Genomic DNA, 14,286 nt, shown 5'->3' on the forward strand with positions numbered 1-14,286 from the left:
ATTATTGATTTTTATTTATACGAATTTGGTATTTAAATCAGCCATCTGATCCTAAAATTATTATGGATAGTTAAGACTTTATTTGGAAAGAGCTAGTAATTATTTTTGAGGGAAAATATGAGTTGCTAAACTATGTAAGAATTTTAAAACTATTTTCAAATATATTTTGAAAACTCTCTTTATATGTTCTCGAATATATCAACTCAAGAATACCTGCTGGTTTAAACTTATATTCTGATGAATATGAAAATGGTTAAGGAGTAATTATATGAAGCATAATTGTATTTTTCCAATGGCTCTAATTGTCGGTAAGAATATAGATAGGCCTTGTTGACCTGCAACCTGTGCCCAAATTCTAATTCTTTGTATTTTTTACTGAAGGAATTTGGTTAAATTATTTAATCTTTTGAACCCACATCCTCATTTTTAAGTTGGAGATAACAAATAAATAAACATTTTTTTCATGTACAGTAAATGAAAAACTCAATAAGGCCTTTATCCCTATTAGGAATTCAGAAAATATCATTTAACTTCTGCTTCCAGTCTTCTTTTGTTTAAATTATTTTTCCAGTTTAAAAAGTGTGTTGTGGTAGAGTTCCCGTTGTGGCACAGTGGTTAACAAATCCGACTAGGAACCATGAGGTTGCAGGTTCGGGCCCTGGCCTTGCTCAGTGGGTTAGGGATCCAGCATTGCCATGAGCTGTGGTGTAGATGGCAGCCGCGGCTCGGATCCTGTGTTGCTGTGGCTGTGGCATAGGCCGGTGGCTACAGCTCTGATTAGACCCCTAGCCTGGGAACCTCCATATGCCGTGGGAAGCGGCCCTAGAAAAGGCAAAAAAGACCCCCCCCCCAAAAAAAAGTGTGTTGTGGTTACAGTGAAAACTCTATGTTACGGCACCAGCAGGAAAATAACTGTCTGAAGACTCTGAATTTAAAAGTAAAGAAAAAATAAAGAGTAGGCTGATTGTGGAAGGGAATCAAAATCTGAAGAAGTAGAGAATTACCCAAATTGGGGGGGGGGAGGGTCACTGATTAAAGAAATTGAATTTGTAGTTTAAACTTTTAACAAAGAAAATGCTACCCATCCATGGCTTTACTGATGAGTTCTTTAAAACATTTGTGTAAACTGAAAAGAACAGAATTCTAACTCATGGTATGAGGCAGGCATTACCTTGATACTCAAACCGGATAAAAACATTATCAGAAAATAAAACTACAGACTAATATTGCTCAAAAACATAAAGACAAAAATCTTCAATGAAATAATAGCGTATCGAATTAGCATAGGTAATCACACCAGGATTGTTATTATTTTTTTTGTCTTTTTGCCTTATCTAGGGCCAATTCCGCAGCACATGGAGGTTCCCAGGCTAGGGGTGGAATCGGAGCTGTAGCTGCCGGCCTACGCCAGAGCCACAGCAACTCGAGATCCGAGCTGCGTCTGCAACCTATACCACAGCTCATGGCACCGGCAGATCCTTAACCCACTGAGCAAGGCCAGGGATTGAACCTGCAACTTCATGGTTCCTAGTCAGATTCGTTAACCACTGCGCCACGACAGGAACTCCACCAGGATTATTTTTTAGGGGTAATGTATTTGGATTAGGATTCAGATTTGGGGTGAGTTTTCTTACCATGATGAGGGGTAATGTCTGTTTAGCCAGGTTGGTCTACACCCCCTTGGTCTTGTATGAAAGTGCACTGATAACTCTCAAACATTTGCACTGATAACTCTCAAACATTTGCTTAATCTACAAGTTATTCATTGGGAAAATTTTACTATCTAAATGATCGCTGGATGAAGTTTCTACATAATCAGTGAGGGGAAGGTCAAAACAGTCCTTTTATATACTATCTAGTGAAATACCCCTACTTCCTAGGGGGTGTTAACTTGTAATGGAAAAAGGAGCCGGAGAGAACTGCAGGCATCAAATGAGTGTAACTTACATTATCCTGTGCCCGAGTTTATTCCCTTGGTTGGACTTAACGGTTCTATCCAGTGCTCCATGGTATTGATGAGCAATGGAAATTCAAGAAATTGCTGTAGATTTCTTTTGGACAGAGTGACTCTGTCTTCTCTTGGTCACCCTGGAATTCAGGATATTCAGAGCTATCAATTGTAGGTCCTCCACAGTAGTCTAGTGAACAGTTTTATGGATGCACGGAATAAGAACTCCCTTAAAGGACAGAGGAAATTTCCAAGCATGAGTGTTTTTATTTTAGTTTTTAATGCACATTTTTCTAAAATATATAATATGTGCCTCAGATTTCTCAACCTATTCAACATGAAATAATGTAACAGCACCTGCCTCAAAAATTCAGGTCCAAAATAAAAAAAAAAAACAACACACACACACACAGGAAGGCTCAGACATACAATTATAAAAAATTTTATAATTTAGCTTTAGGTACAAAGAAATAAATAAGTACAGAAGTAGTCCTGTAGTTTATTTGATTGAAAAAGATCCTGATGGGTTTTTTTTTTCTAGCAATATATCTTCCAAAAAGAGTAAGTAACTCATTTCTGCCACCTCTTCATCCTCCTTCTCCCCACTCCACTTATCAGATATTACAGACATCTTCTATTATTGGTTAGTCTTTATCATGAGCATTGATTCTCTTGGAGGCATCTGTGTGCAAATATTTCTAATTTCTTATTTATTTATTGCCGGACCATCTTTTCTTTGATCCTTATTTCCCAGAGCCTTTACCACTGATGAACCACACTGTTTTTTTGTTGTTGTTGTTGGTGGTGGTGGTAGTTTTTTTGGGGGGGGCTGTGCCTGCAATATATGGAAGTTTCCAGGCTAGGGGTCAAATAGGAGCAGCAGCTGCTGGCCTACACCACAGCTACAGCAATGCCACATCCAAGCCATATCTGCGACCTACACCACAGCTCATGGAAACGCTGGATCCTTAACCCACTGAGCGAGGCCAGGGATCAAAGCCACATCCTCATGGATATTAGTCAGTCTGGTTACCCCTGAGGCACGCCAGGAACTTCCAGAACCACACCGTTTTAAGCTACTACTTCTGCGGCCACTAGATTTAATTTAGGGCACCATTTTTATTACCTTATTTCTGTTTCTCTTTACTTTTCTCCCTTTGCCTGTTTTTGCCAGTAAAACTTCATCTTTCTGTTAGATGTTTGAGAAGATACTCTAAATTTCCAATTAGCAAGCATTAATCATTACAATAGTAATAACATCTGAGTGTGTGTTAGCATTTACTTAGCTCTGTGATTTAATAGTGTGGCTTTTGGATTTAGGCATGCCTGGGTCTTTCCCAAACATTTATTCATTTATTTAACAAATATTTGTGGAATCCCTACAATAAACAAAGGATTTGCTGGATGCTATAAATAAAGTGGCCGTTAAGATGGAAATGCTTCATCCTTAAGGGAATTATAGTGGTGGTGGTACTGTTGCTTTTTAATATTTGTAATGTTTTAGAAATTGCCTAATTTTTCTGTCTCAATTTATACCTCTATAATAAAGATAATAATATGTATCCTAAAGTCATCTTGATATTAAATATAGTTATGCATGAAAAGCATTCATTTAAGTTTTTAATATATTAAGCACTCAATGAATTATGGTTATTATGAATCTATTTTCATTATGTTACTCTGTGCTTCTATATACATATTTCTAAACCTCATGACAATTCTGAAAGTATGGCAATCCTTTCTTCATAGATAAGGTGACTAAAGCTCAGATAAGTTGTGTTCTGACCAAAGCTCATGTTCAAAATGTTAGTACAGGGTCCCAAATGGTCATTAACCCAGTCGTATACTATCCCCTGCAAAGAAAGACACAGGCTCTTCCCTCTCTCCTTAAAATCCGTATCAGATGTCATCTCATCTGGGGAGGCTTCCTGTCTCCTAGGTAAAGTAAATCTATTTTTATTCTATAGTAATTAATTCTATGGGTATGTTTCAATTGTGCTATTCCTCTACATCCTCTGTTAGTATTAGTTTACTTTCCTGTCTTCTTTGTTTGGCTAGGAGCTTTTCACAACCCACTCTAACTCTAATGTGTCCCCAGTACCTTTCACAATGCCTGGCAGGTAATTGTTTCCTTTTTTTTTAATAAATGTTTTTGAATTGAATTGAAAAAAATGATATTTATGTCGATAACACCTTATATATTGATTAAAAGAGATTGCACATCTTTGTCTTCATGGCGAACAGCAAGTCTCTTTCCATGTTTAGATAGCTTTCCTTTTTTCTCTTTATCATGTAGTTGAGGATGTCTTGGTTTATTCATAAGTATCTGTATCTGATAACTCGAAATCCTGACATTTCTTTTTACCAATATCCCCTCACTCTGTCTTTCTGTCTGGTTGAAATTAATAAATCAACATGTTATCAGTCTTGTTAAGACCTGATACCTAAAGCAAAGAACTTGTAATTTCCTCATGCTGTATCTTAAATATTCAGTCCATCCATTGAAATAACTTAAATTCCGCATTGTGAATTTACTTCATATCATATCATAGGATTGCGCAATACTTGTTTAATGTGGAAATATTAATTATTTGAGTTTATTTTATACTAGATTGTTTATAGACCATTACAGAATGAAAACTTCATGTAGTACTGGAATTTCCACAGACTAGCCTATTTTCCCATATGTCGGTAGTGAAATATCTAGGATATATTAAACTATTTTAAGTTTAGGACCAGTTTAGCTTTAGAAAAGTATAGGCTTCAGATTTCAGACTCTTTGTTTTTCTACCACTCCCTTATAAGCAAATGTTAAAATAGTCAAAAATTTTATGAGAGATTTTACAGATCCCTCCTCAATTTTAAACTCGATGTAATTATAACACATCTTAGAACAAAAAAAAAAATAATCTCTCAGTTATTCAACTCACCTATTTTTTGCCTGGCCCAGTTTTAACTATTATGGGAGATGGTATAAAAATATTTTGAGAAAAATATTTTTGTATAATAGCATAAGTTTATGTTACAAAATTAAAACATTCACTCAAATATATAGATATATAATCAATAGATAAATCATCACGCATAAGTATACAAACACAGGGCAGTTTTACACACTCATGTGTATGGGAATATAAACTTTAAACAAGCCAGGATCTATCAGTTGCAATAATAATTACCCTGCACACGACAAGATTCACTTCACACAGAGCAACTGATATAATTTTCCTCTATTGCTCTAACATTTGTTTCTGATATTTCGTGCTAAGCAAGTCCATTAGGCAAAAAGGACAGAGTCTGTAAAACTCTATTAAAACGTTCTTAAATTTTTTCATTACTATTAAAAACACACTCCATTCCTCCAGTACCTATATACTGGGAATATTTCTCAACCATGAAAAGAATGAACTAATGCCATTTACAGTAACCTGGATGGACCTAGAGATTATCATACCAAGTGAAGTAAGTCAGAGAAAGACAAATATATGACATACCTATATGTGGAGTCTAATTAAAATGATACAAAAGAACTTATAAAACAGAAACAGATTTTTGTTGTTGTTGTTGCTTTTTAGGGCTGAACCTGCAGCATATGGAGGTTCCCAGGCTAGGGGTCTAATCACAGCTATAGCTGCTAGCCTACACCACAGCCATAGCAATGGAGGATCCAAGCTGTGCCTGCAACATACACCACAGCTCACAGCAACGTCAGACCCTTAATCCACTGAGCAAGACCAGGGATCGAACCCGCAACCTCATGGTTCCTAGTCAGATTCATTTCCACTGCACCACAATGGGAACTGCCAGAAACAGATTTTGAAGTCAAATTTATGGTTACCAAAGGGGAAGCATTGGGCGGGTGATAAATTAGCAGGTTGGATAAAGAGAGGTACACTACTATATATAAAAATAGATAAGGAACAAGGACCTATTATATAGCACAGAGAATTCTACTCAATACTCTGTAATAATCTATATGGGAAAAGAAGCAGAAAAAGAACTGATATATGTACATGTATAACTGATTCACTTTGCTGTATACCGGAAACTAGCACATCATTGTAAGTCAGAGATACTCCAGTAAACTTTTTAAATAAATAAATTTTTAAATATTCTTTTTTTACTTCTCCACTTGTAATATAACTTTTTTGTACCATCACTTCTTTTTCTTTATCTGTTTCATTAGTGGGTTCAAATAATCAGGTTTTCAAATTATTTCACCTTTCCTCTGTTTCTTAAATTATACAATTTGTTTAATTATTATTTCTTCCACTTTCTTTCCTTTTTGGTATTTTTAGGGCCACACCCACGGCACATGGACGTTCCTGGGCTAGGGGTTGAATCAGAGCTGCAGCTGCTGGCTGGCCTACACCACAGCCACAGCAATGCCAGATCCAAGCTGCATCCATGACCTACTCTGCAGCTTGTGGCAACGCTGGATCTTTTAACCACTGAGTAAGGCCAGGGATCAAACCCGTTTCCTCATGGATACTAGTCGGGTTCTTAACCTGCTGAGCCACAACGAGAACTCCCCTCTTAAGAAAAGATGAAGTTGCTTCTATTTTTTTCTAAACTTCTTGAATTGACTGCTTAACTTCTTCCTTCAAAGTTTTTTGTTAAATTAATGAATGCGTTTAAGATTATAAAATTTCCACTAAAAACTATTTAGCTACAATTCTATGTTTATTGCTATGCACTCTTTCTGTTGTCTACATTTCTGAAGATTTTGGAAAACCATTATATATATTTGAGTTTCCAAACCTATAAAACCTTTATCTCTTTTTAGTTTTGTATCATAATATATTCACATTATGTTGAGAGTGATTAGACTATGTAATACTGAAGTTTCTAATTTTATTGATAACTCCTTTAAGAGTAGCACATACAATTATAAAGAAAATGCTCCGTGTATGCTTAAAAAATAAATAGTGCCTATTTGTGAGATACAGGTTCCACATGTATATGTTCATTAGCATAACTCTGTTAATTCAAAGCTTCTATAAACCTTATTAAAATTTGAGCTACTGTCAATAACTTTTTATAGACATGAATAAAAAACCTTTTTGAATGACTCAACTTCTGTGAATTATCCTTGGAATTACACTAGATTTTGCTTTATATATTTCAAAGCTATACTTTTATGTGCATAGAAGCCGTGATTGTTATGTTTATGTTTTTGTGATATGTAAAATATGATGCAGTATAAAGAACTCCAATAATTTTTTGTGGCAACAGAGATTTATTTCTCTCATATAAAATGCATTGTGGATCTAGCAGATTCCTCAGGGAAACTGTCTTCTGTAAGATAACGCAGCAATCACAGGTGGAGTAGGTTCCACGTGGCAACTCCTCTGTGTAAAACCATGCCATCAGATACAGTAGGACTCATAGCGGTTACTGAGAACTTGATATGTGGCTGTCTGATCAGAGATACACTATAAGTATAAAATAATTTGTTATTACAAAAAAATGCAACTTTTTTTGTCTTTTTAGGGCAGATGGATGTTCCCAGGCTAGAGGTGTGATCGGAGCCCCAGCCGCCGGCCTGTGTCACGGCCACAGCAATGCTGGATCTGAGCCATATATATGACCTATGCCGCAGTTTGTGTGCAAAATATTTTTATATTGATTATATATATTGAAATGGTAATATTTTGAATAGATCTTTAACTAAATAAAATATTATTAAAATTAATTTTGCTTGCTTCATTTTTTTTTTTTCCACCATGCCCACAGCTTGTGGAAGTTCTCAAGCCAGGGGTCAAACCCACACCACAGCAGTGACTCAAGCTACTGCAGTGACAATGTGGGATCCTTAACCGGCTTCACCACAAGGGAAATCCTCATTTTGCTTTTTTTTTTAAATGTGCTGAAAGAAAATTTATAACTACCCATGTGGGTCACACTATATTCCTGTTGGTAAGCTTTGATCCAAAACATATAGCCTCCTTGGTCTTTGTGGCAGCGTCAGAGCCAGACTGGAGAATCAGCATGGGCTCACCATGGCCTCTCTCATAAGGGACACACATCTCTTCTGTTCACATTTCAGTACCTAGGGTTAGTCACTGGGACGTACACGAAAAGTACAAACTTACATGTGTCCAGAGGACACAGTAATGAGATATCTGTGAGCACTAGTAAGCCTAGCACAATATTTTGATGAATTATGCCTTTTGTTGTTACATATTGTGTCTATTTACTTTTCTGCTTTTTACTTTAAGTTCAGATTTCTCTCTTTTTATAATTAATATATCAGTTTTCCATACTGATCTATTTTTGATATTATTACATAGGCTCTCTTTTGAAAAGTTTTTCTGAAATTTTTTTGCTTATTTGGGTTTTTTATTCTTTAAATTTTCTATAAAGTACAGCTTTTTCATTTCTTATGAGAAGATTAAGCAAGCCTTTTTAAATATATGCATATAACTAGTTTATATTTATTGTGATTATATCTGTTTGGGGATTTATTTTGTGTTTTCTATTTACCAGTTACATTTTTTAGTCTCAAATTATGCAACTGCCTTATTTCTCTTTAAAAGATAAAAAAAAAAAAAGTTTATTTCCTTTAACCAGTATCTGAACAATCTCCCTCATGTTACTATTGATAAGAATCTTGCCTTTATCATTTTTCTTCACTTTCAAATTGGCACATCTTAAAAATTAACAGGTAATTTTTTCTACCATTATTCATCATATTTTTCATATGACCACTGCTGCCATCTGGGCTCAGGTTTTTTCCTGTTTAAATATACATTTTAATAGTGTGCGTCTGGGGACTATAAACTCTCATGCTTTCTACATCTAAAGGCATCTTTATTTTATTGGTATCCTTAAATAATAATGCATCTGGAAATAGCAATTTCAGTTGAAAGTTACTATCCTTCAGTACATCATACCATCATCTTCCATTATTTATTATCGCTGATAGCAAATATATTGTGAATCTCAATGGCCCTGGGGTTTTCTGTCATTTGACTTTCCACTCCATTTGCATTTATAATTGTTTATCTTTACATCTTTTCTTTTCTTTTTTTTTTTAATGGCCATACCTGTGGCATATGGAAGTTTCCAGGCTAGGGGTTGAATTGGAGCTGCAGCGGCTGGCCTACACCACAGCTACAGCAATGCCAGATCTGCGCTGCATCTGTGACCTATGCTGCAGCTTGTGGCAACCGCCATTCTTAGCCCATTGAGCCACAGTGGGAACTCCATATCTTTAATTCTTAATAATTTATAGCTTCAGTATAATCTGATGAGATGAGAACTTATTTTATATATTCTGATTGGATCACCCTGCAAGTTTTCTCTCAGGATTTACACCTTACTGTTTCTTTAGGTGATTTTCTACTATTCACCCATGCTCTCAGATTCTAATTGGAGGTGGAGTCTCTTGATTTATCCTTCACATCTCTTAATGCTCTTTTAACTTTTAAGTTTTGTTTTCAACGCTGCATTCTGAGTTAATTCCTCCTTATCCTTTAGTTCATCAGTACTCTGGCTGTGTTCAAGTGTCTTCTGTTAGATGTTTTTCTTCTAGAGATAATATTTTCACTTCTGAGATTTTCAGTTTATCCACTTTTTTATACATGTATGTGTATCATTTATGCCTATTCAGTTTTGGAGATGATTCTTTATTGATGTAATTCCTTTATTTAGCTTTCTAAAGACTGAACATTTTTGAATCTTTTCAAAATCTTCAATTATTTTTATTTCATCTGGGGTGAATCCAGCTTTCAGTTGCTGATATTTGGGGCTACCATTTTCGTTGGTGGGTATTTTAAGCCATCTTTGATTCTTTAACCTGCTTTTTCATTTAATAGATTTTCTTGAAATTTTTACATTTTATTAAGTCTTCTTCAGACCTTATTACTGTAAGTATTGTTGTACTCCCAAGCTCTAATATGTTTGGAAAATTTCATTAATATAAATTCCAAAACACATTTTTATGCATAAAATGTTGCAGATAATATTGATTATCTTGCTAATTTATACAACTAAAAGCTCTCAGTTAAAGAGTCTGAACATATTTAGAAATATTTCATTAGGCACATTTCTAGCTTGCCTTCAAAATTGTATCAATTTTACCTTTTATATCACAAATTCTATGCCAAACAAGTTAGTGCAAATAAAGTAGAAATTTGATGATAACATGTATTAACAAGACAAAAGATTTTCCTGGAATGACATCACTAATAACCTTAGAGAATTTTCCATTTAATGGCCAAAGCTAAATTACTAGAGGGTGAGCTTAAGAAAAGAAAGATGCAGTTATAAAGTTATCAATTATCTCATTAAAATGTATCTGAATGCACTGCAGTTTGACTTTCAATAGCAAATTCAGTTGACCCCTCTTATATCTTACTTGAAGTCTTCAGCATTATTGCATAGCCCATTACTCTTTGTCTTTGACAGTTCTTATTTTCTCTGACATCTTTCTTCTAGAAACATATAGCTAATATATATATATATATATTTAAAAATAAGGAAAACTGAAGATCAATAGTCTAAGAATCCAGCTATAGAAGTTGAAAAGTAAACAGCAACATATAATCAAAGAAAACTGAAGGAGAAAAATAATAAAGATGAGAGGATAAATTCATGAAATTGAGTAAATTAATGAAATTTTTAGTGAGTTAAATTAAAGAGATAATAACCATACATAAGAATCAAAAAAAAGGTGTGTCCAAAGAAAAATCTTTGTAAGATTAAACCTCTAGTTAAAGTGATCAAAAGAATAGAAAAAATTTTCATTGAGTATATAGGGAAACATCACAAAAGGCGTTGGGAATCTTATGAACACGTTTAGCCTAATGTATTTGAAAATGTAGATGAAATTGAAAAATTCCTTTAAATATAGAATTTACCAAAACTAAGAAGAGATGAGAAATTTTCAGTCATTTAAAAACTATTAAGAAAATGAAACCGTAATTAAATGTCTTCACATACAATAATCTCTGTTCTTTCTCAGTGAATTCCACTGAACATTTAAGGGAGAAATCTTCCCATAGTGTAAAATGGGGAGACAGCTTTTTAATTCATTACTGAAAGCAGCATTTTGTATCAAGCAATAGTTGCTATGAAAATCCAACAAGGACTTCTCGAGAAAGGATCATTATATGTTAGTTTTACTTATGAATATAAATGCACAAATATCCTAGAAGAAGAAAGTACTAATATGCCCCATCAAGCTGTCTATAAAAAGCATATTATGAGAAAGTTGAGCTTATGTTAAGTATTCAAGGATTTTTAACATTCCTTGATCAAACAATATAAAGGGGAAATTAATTTGATTATTTCAACAGATGCAGAAAAAGCATGTGAAAAAAATCAGTATCTATGCATGATAAAACTTCTTAGTAAAGTAGGATCTGAGGGAAACTTCCTTAACATAAAGTGTGTGAGAGAGAGAAAACCTATTGCTTATCTCACAGCTGGTAGTGATTTATTGATAATTTTTTCTCTAACATCATGAATGAAAAAAGAAGCCATCACTTCCATTCAACATTGGGGTGGCCAATGAAATAAGGCAAGAAAAAGAAATTCATAAAACAGAGTTATGAGGATTGTACAAAATTAATATTGTCAATATTTTGAAAAATATGCCTTTGTATATACACTCTAAAGATAATTATTTTAATTCATTAGATAATATAGCAGAGCTTCTGGTTATTGGAACTCTATATTTTCATATTCTGGTGTCAGATAATTAGAAAGTGCAATTTATTAGATAAACCTTTGCAGTGCTTAAAGATACAACTCCTTCTGATATCCGAAAAGATGCATTCAAAAATGTTCTGAGATCCATACCATATGATCCAACAATTCCACTCCTGGATCTATATTCAAAGAAAATGAAAACATTAATTTAAAAAGATATATACATGCCAATTTTCATAGCAGCATTTTTTACAATAGCCAAGATGTGGAAGTAACCTAAATGTCCATCAACAGATGAATAGATAAAGAAGATGTGTGAGGTAGCAAAATACTACTCAGCCAAAAAAAGAATAAAATTTTTCCATTTACAACAACATCAATGAACTTGGAGTGTATTATGCTGAGTGGAATAAGTAAGACAGAGAAAGACAAATACTGTATGATATCACTTACATGTAGAATCTGAATAATAAGTCAATCCAGGGAATGTAACAAAAGAGAAACACCCACAGTTATAGAGTACATTCTAGTGGTTACCAATGAGAAGGAAGGGTTCAAGGGCAAAATAGGGCTAGGAGATTAAGAGGTACAAACTATTATGTATAAAAAAAATGTTACCAGGATATATTGTACAGCACAGAGAAATAGCCAATATTTTATAATATCTATAAATGGAGTTTAACCTGAAAAAAATTACTCTAACAAACACTTATTAAAACTCAACCTGAAAGCAAAATACCCCTTAAGAAGTGTTTATAATGCCCTTTAAAGTAAAAACTAAAGGGATCAAGGTGGTCCCTGCAAATGTGTTCATTGTAAAAATGGCTCAGCACAGAGTTTGGCTCCCCCAAAGTTATCTTAAAAACTTCTGAGAGAACTATGTCTTGAAAATAATGGGGAGCATTGCTATTGACACATTAGCAACATTTAGTTAATTAGCATAAAATGGATAAAGGGCCAAGAAAGTGTTTGAAAGGATCCTACTGCCAAAGTACAGTCAACCTGAATTCAGAGAGTGAGGCTCCTCAAGATGTGTAATAACCTTGGATTTCCTAAATTTCTACTGGCAAGAAGCATTGCTTTTCAGATGTAGACGATGAGGAGTTTAAAAAAGGGAAAACTCAGAACCGGAAATCAAAAGAACAGGGGTTGGAGAGCTACTGCTAGGGAACTGAGCACAACAATAGTCTAAGGAACATTGTTTATCTTGTAGATAAGCTCTCTTGTAAAATCTACCAGGAGGAAGTCACAACTGCTATGGATCAGTGACTGCCATGTGCCTCCCTTTCTTCTTTCTAAATGGGCAGGTTTATTTTTATAACTATACTTCTGAGGTTGTTACCTTAACGTACAGTTTCACATGATCTGTTCTCATTTTATTTCTTTGGAATTTATGGGAGTATATCAGTCTGGGTTAAGTCAGGAAAGCAGATGCCACTCTACATATTCCAAGAGATATTACCTTTGATATAAAGAATTGGAGGTTTACACATCCATTGAAATGTACTGGGGAGTAAAGTTCAGAAAAAAGTGCCTCTAGAAATTATAAAAATAGCCTTGCAGTCTATGATGTCAGCTGCTTACAACCCTCAAGTGGATCAGCTGCAGAAGCTCACTTAGATGTCATCAACTTGATGTATCAGAAAAACGCCATTCCAGGTACTTATGGCGTAGAGATGGATGGTTTTACAGGATATCATTTCGGAAGTCTCTGCAAACCTCCTATCTTGCTCATATCCCTGCTTGTAGCTGCCATCAGAAAAATAAAGGCTTTTCTTTTTCTTCTCCCTTCGAAACTCAAGTGAGAGACTCATTGTCCAATCATGACCTAGGACCATACTGGAAAGGGATTCTCCTGTGAATCAGAGGAGAATGTGAAGAGTATTAGGATGTAGAATTGACAAGACAATCTGATAAGTAGGGAAAATACAAAATCTAATATATAAGAAAGGCATACAAGATTACTTTAGGATGCTTTGCCAGTTCATATTCTTAGCTTTGACAATTATAAGTCTGAAACAAGCCATGTCTTTCATTAGAAATCATCCAATCTTTTGATTTCAAGATATTTAAGTTATTTTGACATATAGTCATGCTGCAATTCATTATCAAGGATGGCTAAGGGAAAATCCAAATGGTGAAATTCCACAAGAAGAAAAATGTTATATGTAAGCATAACAGATGATCCATGCTAACTTTTAGGTCACAAATTTTAAGAGTGAAATGTCAATGTTTGCCAGAGCTCTGGTTATTTCATTGTCATACTGCTATTTTAAAATATCTCATAGATATTGTTAACAAATTAATTTGGAAAAAAATCACTCTTCAATGGGATTTCAACAGTTATATATTCTTGGAATCCCATCTTTGCTTTCAAAACAGTAAACAAAAAACAAAAACAGCAACAAAACAAACCCTGGTTTTTACTTTAGGAAACTGAAGAAATATTTTTTGAACCAAAGATTGGTTTTTAAAGAGTAATGTCACCCTCTTGTGGTGTTATAAAATATTGCTGCTAAAGGTATTAAAGGATATTTTTATATCTATCAATAATATGAAGGTACAAGGTAAAAACGTAGTACTTGTCTCTCAGTACTACAGGATGAGTATAGTTAGCCAATGAATGAGCTCTTTTGTTTTAATCTTTATATAAATAATCACTTCAAAATGGATTTTAAAAT

At 34.2% G+C, this 14,286-nt stretch overlaps 2 protein-coding genes across 5 annotated transcripts in view; one reads left to right on the top strand and one right to left on the bottom strand.

Moving 5' to 3' along the window:
- Positions 1-14,286, bottom strand: part of PIK3C2G (phosphatidylinositol-4-phosphate 3-kinase catalytic subunit type 2 gamma) — a 518,046-nt gene that overhangs the window by 413,733 nt on the left and 90,027 nt on the right. The gene's annotated exons all lie outside the window — the stretch shown is intronic.
- RERGL (RERG like) overlaps positions 1-14,286 on the top strand; it is a 260,323-nt gene that overhangs the window by 186,683 nt on the left and 59,354 nt on the right. The gene's annotated exons all lie outside the window — the stretch shown is intronic.

This window comes from Sus scrofa, chromosome 5 (assembly GCF_054392235.1).
Source record: "Sus scrofa isolate SSC_HxYL_T2T_F1_AM1 chromosome 5, Sscrofa_HxYL_maternal_Yorkshire_Landrace_v2.0, whole genome shotgun sequence".
Lineage (NCBI taxonomy): Eukaryota > Metazoa > Chordata > Mammalia > Artiodactyla > Suidae > Sus > Sus scrofa.